The sequence below is a fragment of the Nematolebias whitei genome, chromosome 13, assembly GCF_014905685.2.
Source record: "Nematolebias whitei isolate Nwh7 chromosome 13, NemWhi1, whole genome shotgun sequence".
NCBI classification, from domain to species: domain Eukaryota; kingdom Metazoa; phylum Chordata; class Actinopteri; order Cyprinodontiformes; family Rivulidae; genus Nematolebias; species Nematolebias whitei.
Genome location: NC_056510.1, coordinates 14,192,707 through 14,199,566, shown reverse-complemented (window position 1 = coordinate 14,199,566; position 6,860 = coordinate 14,192,707).

Genomic DNA, 6,860 nt, shown 5'->3' with positions numbered 1-6,860 from the left:
CAACCTGTCCAGGGTGTCCTCCAACTCACAGTGACTGCTGGAGGCATCAGCTTCTGGTGACCCGAAAAGGAGAAGTGGGTAAACAAAGATGGATGGCATCTGTAAATCTGCAGTTGCTGCTTTCAGATGCTTATTCCAAACAACATGTAAAACTAAAAATAAAAAACTGTTAATTTCATAAATCTGTATCTGTTTTAAGGTTGTGAAAATTTTCTAAAATATAAGCATTTATATTAAATAAGATATAATAAAAAATCAAGTCTGTTTTGTTAGATCTTAGTATTAAACAGTAACAGCTGAAGTTTACTCACAAACCCTGATGTGAGGACTTCAGCTGGGGAGTAAAGATACGTAAAGATCTCATCAACACTCATTTTGAAATAATTGCAGTTTAAGCACAAAAACACACCCCAAAAAAGTTTTACACATTTTGACTAATGCTATAGTTCACTAATGAATTTTCTATTAATGATAGCAAAATACTGAATTGTCATGAGATAAACACAGAAAAAAAAAAGTTTCCTAACTTCACAGCACATCTGTAATGTAATACAGTTGGTTTATTGATTCTTGGACATATGAACCATGAGTTTCCTGTAAAATTGATCAGTTTCTTCCCCGTGTTTCATTGATTGAAACACATCTGAAGCTGTTTTTCCACATTACTAATTATGTGGTTGGGGAGGAGGGAAAGGAAATGTTTAATGTCTGTATGAAATAAACTGAACCCTAAATCTGAACAGTTTCATTAGTTTATATATATATATATATATATATATCCTTCAATAATGTCTATAAAAATGTGTCCATAAATAACTAAATCTGATTTATTTAATCTGCTGAATTGGTCATTAAAACACAACATTGTTCCATTTTTTATTGCTCACCACTATGAAAGATGTGCCTTTTTTAAAAATGGGTGATATACATTCCTGCAAGGAATACTATATATATATTTTTTGCTATAGGGTTGCATTTGACACTGTCTAAGAGAGGCAGACCATTAGATAAATGACTGCATATCAATCAGCTGTTCCAAAATCACAGATAGAATTTAATAAAAAATAAAAATTATGTATTTTTTTAAACATCTTGTGGACATTTGTTAACAGCTTGGCCACACTGGACAACAAGTGTAATGTTCATGAAAGCGATGTGTGTGCAAAACTTAACAATCACTTACTGTAACACCCATGAAAACATTGGTAGAATAACATTAGTTTATGATTGCAGTTGTATTAATGTTTTCCATCCAAATTGTACAGCATATTTTATTGTCCTTATTTAGATGACAACATGAATTACAAATTTTGCTTTTCACTGCATATACCGGTGCTTTCTATTATGATATGTGTCTTAATATGGGTGTTTAGAAATACAAATTCATACATGCTTATAGCACCTCCCAACAGAAACATGCTTACACTGCTATGTTTTATTTTATTTTATTTTTTGTTGTTGTTGTTTTTGGCAGTTCACAAACGTTTTAGTGTATTTGAAGAGGGATCTACGCAGTATACTAAAATTGTTATGCAGTATTTGCAGTATTATGGAGGCTTATTTATAGAGAAAACTGATTTATTTTTTATTAATAAAATGAGATGAAAACAAAATGTTTGCTAAACCTTAAATTCTGCAACACAAATATCCATCCATCCATTTTCTTTACCCGTTTATTCCATTTTGGGTCACGGGGGTCGCCGGTGCCCATGTCCAGCAATCACTGTGCGAGGGGCGGGGTACACCCTGGATGGGTCGCAAGTCCATCACAGGGCCACACAGAGACAAACGAGACAAACAATCATTCACTCTCTCACTCACACCTAGGGACAATTTTAGAGTTACCAATCAGTCTAACATGCATGTTTTTGGACTGTGGGAGGAAACCGGAGTAAATGGAGAAAACCCACGCATGCACGGAGAGAACATGCAAACTCCACCCAGAAAGGCCCCTGGACCGGGGTTTGAACCAGGGACCTGCTCGCTGAGAGGCAGCAGCTCTACCAGTTGCGCCACCGTGCTGCCCCGCAACACAAATATATACCTGCAATTTTAATATCACCAAAATGCTCTCTGTACTCTTTATTGAACAGTTTAATTTATTTGTGAACTATGTGTGTGGTTTTTCTTTTCATGAGTAGGGATGGTTTACATCAGGTCATGATAAAACAATAAAAATAAACTATTTGCACAATGAAGCCAGAGTAAAACTCCAGTTTATCGCATGTAATTCTACTGTGTGTGTGTGTGGTTGTGCACTACTGGGGTTACCAACTGCATTTTTTTATCATATTAAAATGCTACAAACTGCCACCCTGCAATGCTTTAATTTCACTGTGAGATGTTAATAAAATGTGACCGTCCCTGAGCTGCATTTCCTAAAACCTGTTTTCAAACTGAGTTTCACAACACACTATGTTTTTCTCTGAGCAGCTCCCAATGGCATGCTTCCTTGCCCTTGCCTGTGATTGTTGTAATACCCAATATCTGGGGATTATTATGTGCTTATTTAATAAAAACCAAAGAGTGGAACAACAAACCCAGACAACCTGCTTTTAACAAAAGGTATTCATTGTGTGGACAATGTTTCAAAGCAGCTAGAAAGAAGGTCTGTGTGGACTCAAGCCATCTGAAAGTGAATATATAATGTATTTCTATGCTACATATCAGGTTTATTGTTAATTTGTTTATTCAGTAATAACTTTAGTTTACTTCTTATCACCACTGTAAGGTTCAATTATTTAAAATAGCCCAAATGTTTTACTTCATAAAAAAAAAAAATGCTTTTTTCCAAACTTCCTCCCGGTACATCCTATCTGCTTTATCTTTGTAATGAAGCAACAACCAAGTAGTTTCATGTATCAGTTTCTATCACATCCCCTTTGTTTTACACCATTCTCACTGAGGACGGTCAGACAGTGACATAAAAAAAGCAATTTTTTAAAGTACCTTTGGTATTAATAAGCGGGGCATTTAGGATGAAGAGTAATCAAGCAACATTAATGCAAACCATGTCTTAGTTTTATACAGTAGTTACGATAAAACTAAATCTACGGGGAATTAAAATTTATGAATCTAAATGCTCAATGAGTAATCAGAACAAACCAGGCTTTTACTAAGAAATAACGTATACTATTTTTCATTTAAACCAAAATGTTTAGCTGTTTAGACAAAATGCAATTACATACCACAGCATCACTTTCTGAGCTCCTGCATTTATTTTCAACATAAAAATGTACTGACTGTAATGAACAACTTCGAATTCATGTAAACAGAAATGACCATTTATACAGTTTAAATTGTTAATACTGCACATGTTTTACAAGGATTCCCAATATTTTTTTTCCCATTTTTATTTTTCTGAGCAACAAACTGGACCCATTCTTTGGGCTTATAAACCCAATGAAAAGTTTTAAACACAGACATGATCTAAACGTGCTCAAAATATTCATTCAACCTTTATTTATACAGGTTAGTTCCCATTGAGCCTCGAGGTCTCATTTACAAGAGAGACCTCCATCCATCCATCCATTTTCTTTACCCGCTTATTCCATTTTGGGTCACGGGGGTCGCTGGTGCCCATGTCCAGCAATCACTGTGCGAAGGGCGGGGTACACCCTGGACGGGTCGCAAGTCCATCACAGGGACACATAGAGACAAACGAGACAAACAAACATTCACTCTCTCACTCACACCTAGGGACAATTTAGAGTTACCAATCAGCCTAACATGCATGTTTTTGGTCTGTGGGAGGAAACCGGAGTACCCGGAGAAAACCCACGCATGCACGGAGAGAACATGCAAACTCCACCCAGAAAGGCCCCTGGACCGGGGTTTGAACCAAGGACCTGCTCGCTGAGAGGCAGCAGCTCTACCAGTTGCGCCACCGTGCTGCCCCAAGAGAGACCTGTTTCAGACCAACAAAAGTGGATAAGGAAAAGAGAAACACGAGGGGAGGGGAGGTAAAAAAAAAAAAGAAATCATATCTTGCACTATGTCCTGGCTGGGGCACAGTGTGAAAGTTGCACAAAAGACCTCGCACATAAACAGCAACATACTAATGACATCATAATTTATGCATGAGGAGGCCGACACAGGTGGTGTGTTGTCCGTGGACACTGCCAGAAAGTTCCATCGTTCTGGTAAGAGATGGCACAGTGTCTATCAGTTATTTGCTCAGCTCTGATACAGGACCACAGATGTCCTTGGGAAGGGAAGGGCTTTTTTTTTGGTGGTGGGGGTGGGGGGGTGGGGGGGGGGGTTAGAGCAGAGTTTCTTTTCACATAACCTTCAGGAGAAATTTGAGATAGTTGGCCTATTCAAGGTCAAGCCAGAAAGCCAGATTCAAATACCAACAATTGTTTTGGGACAGGCTGATTCTGCTTGATTTTTTTTTGTCTGCCTTCCTTGTTCTATATATGTATTAGGTATTACTCTCAAATACTAACCACACCAAAGTAATGCTTACATTATTTAAAATTAATTGGGCTATAGCCCCTTCTGTGTCTCTTTGGGTCATATTAACTAAGAAAAATATATATTTTGATTAGTTGTAAGTGAACAACAAATAATGCTGTCTGATAGTTTAACAAGTGGTTCATGAGATATTTTGCTGACAGCCAAGCCAACGTACATACAGGTAATAACGTTATTGCTCTCTGTCATGAAAGGCAGAGGCATGTTGAAAGTACAAACAGCCTATGTGACGCCTCTCTGCATCGTCACTGGTCGACACTGCAGCAGGTGAACGCAGACTGAGTGGCTCACTGGCTGCACCCGTGAAGGTGTGGATTAAAGGTGTGGACTGAGGCAGACCTCTGATGTTTCTGGCTGTTGGCCATCCTGGTTTGCTGAGACGATATCCCCACAGGGGGGCTGATGTTGCTAGTTATGAGCCTTATTTTTTTTGTCTGTTTGTGTGGCGGGTTTAGTCCTTATTTTATGTTGCAGCTTAATGGGCCAGATGGTGAGACTCAATGATAAGATTTGTATCCTTTTAGAAGTGCTATCTCTTTCTTGCAACTTACGATATTTAGATTTAGTTCATTTTAGAGTTCATTTTAAGATTATTTTATTTGTTTTTAAAAGTTTAAATGGTCTTGCTCCATCCTACCTCTCTGAGCTGCTTCACCCATGCTCTTCTGCTCTGTGCCTCAGATCAGCTGATCAGCTGCTCCTGGAGGTGCTGAGGTCCAAATGGAGGCTCAAGAGGGGACAGAGCTTTTTCTGTTGCTGCTCCAAAACTGTGGAACAATGTCCCTCTTCAGACAAGCCCCTTCACTGTCCATTTTTAAAACTCTTTTAAAAACACATTTTTACTCCTTGGCTTTTAGCACAGACGGAATTTGTTCACTGTTTTCATAGTTTTTATTGATCCTAATGTTTTAACAACTGTTTTATGTGTATACATGTTCTTGATTTTATATGTACAGCACTTTGTTGCAGTTGTGGTTGTTTTAAAGGGCTTTATAAATAAAGTATTATTACTATTATTATTATTATTATTATTATTATTATTATATACTATTAGTTCAAGTACAAGAATCTTTATTATCTCCAAGGGGCAATTTGTTTCACAGTCAGTAGGCACATAAAATATCCATACTAAACAAGACATTAAGACAAATATTTAGCAAATATTTTTAAACTAAACTGAGTTCTGGTAATCCGTAGATATACTTCTTGTAATATAACAACTTGAAATGAAGTCTTGACCCCATATTGAGAAACATTGCTCTGCTATATTAAAGTGATCAAAGGTGGAAAAGGAACCATCAGTGACATTAAAATGCATTAGTAAAGAAAACTGCCTCAGGCTGGGCTGCTAGGTTCAGGTGGGGTTTGGGAAAACTGTGGCCGAGAGCCAGTCCAGCTTTATAGCATTTTCTTAAGCATCAATAAAAAAAACGGTTAGGCTAACTGCTCTTAGCTAATGAGAGGGATTTAAATTTTAATTAGTCTGCTGGATTATGTTTTAATGTTTTGTTTTTGTTACATTGTTTTGATTGTTAGCAACACAAGTTCACTCAAACAGCAAATATGCACGTCTTCTAAATAATTACGAGGTATATTTTCAGAAAAATGTCCACACAGTTTATAGTTCATCCAGGACCAAGTTCTGAAGATTAAGCAGAGGTTCTCATCCTTTCCTCTCTTTTTTTTTAATCTCATCCAGGGGAGGGTTTTTAACTAGCTTCCAAGGCAACAGATAAGATCTTACCAGTGAGTCCAGTTCTAGGTCTGCCTTATAGTCCCTTAGGTGAGATATGTTTGAACCACACTTCTAGTGAGACATCTGGAGGGCATCAAAAATGACAAGACTCAGACACTGTAGGGACCAGAGATACGGAAGATCCACTTTGGAGTCAAGCCTCAGGGGAAAGTACCTAGTGGCCTAGAATTTACCCAAGGGGTCCATCTGAACACAGCCTGAACAAGTTCCATGAGACCACCTTCCTGTAGACCCACAACGTGAATTAAACATTGCTTATGCACACCGATAAGGTGAAACCTTATGAAGACCAATAAGAACAAGAAAATTAAACATCACTAGTCACCTACAGAAGTATTATCCCTTTGCAAGGCAGCTGCCTTCTCTTTATAAACTACAGAAGTTGCTCAAACAATTACACGTTCAATCTAATTCAGTCTGATGAATATTGCAAACCGTGTGTTGGTTAGTCCAAGGTGTTCTTCACTAGTAAAGAGATTTATATTAGAAATGAGGTTGACAATGTCCAAATGATGATATTATTAATGTTTGATTTTTCTTACTTGATCCCATTAAATTTTCAGGTTCCAGGGAGAAGGTATCCAGCTGTCCACTGTGCAGGCGTCCGGCAGGCAGAACAAACTCTGGG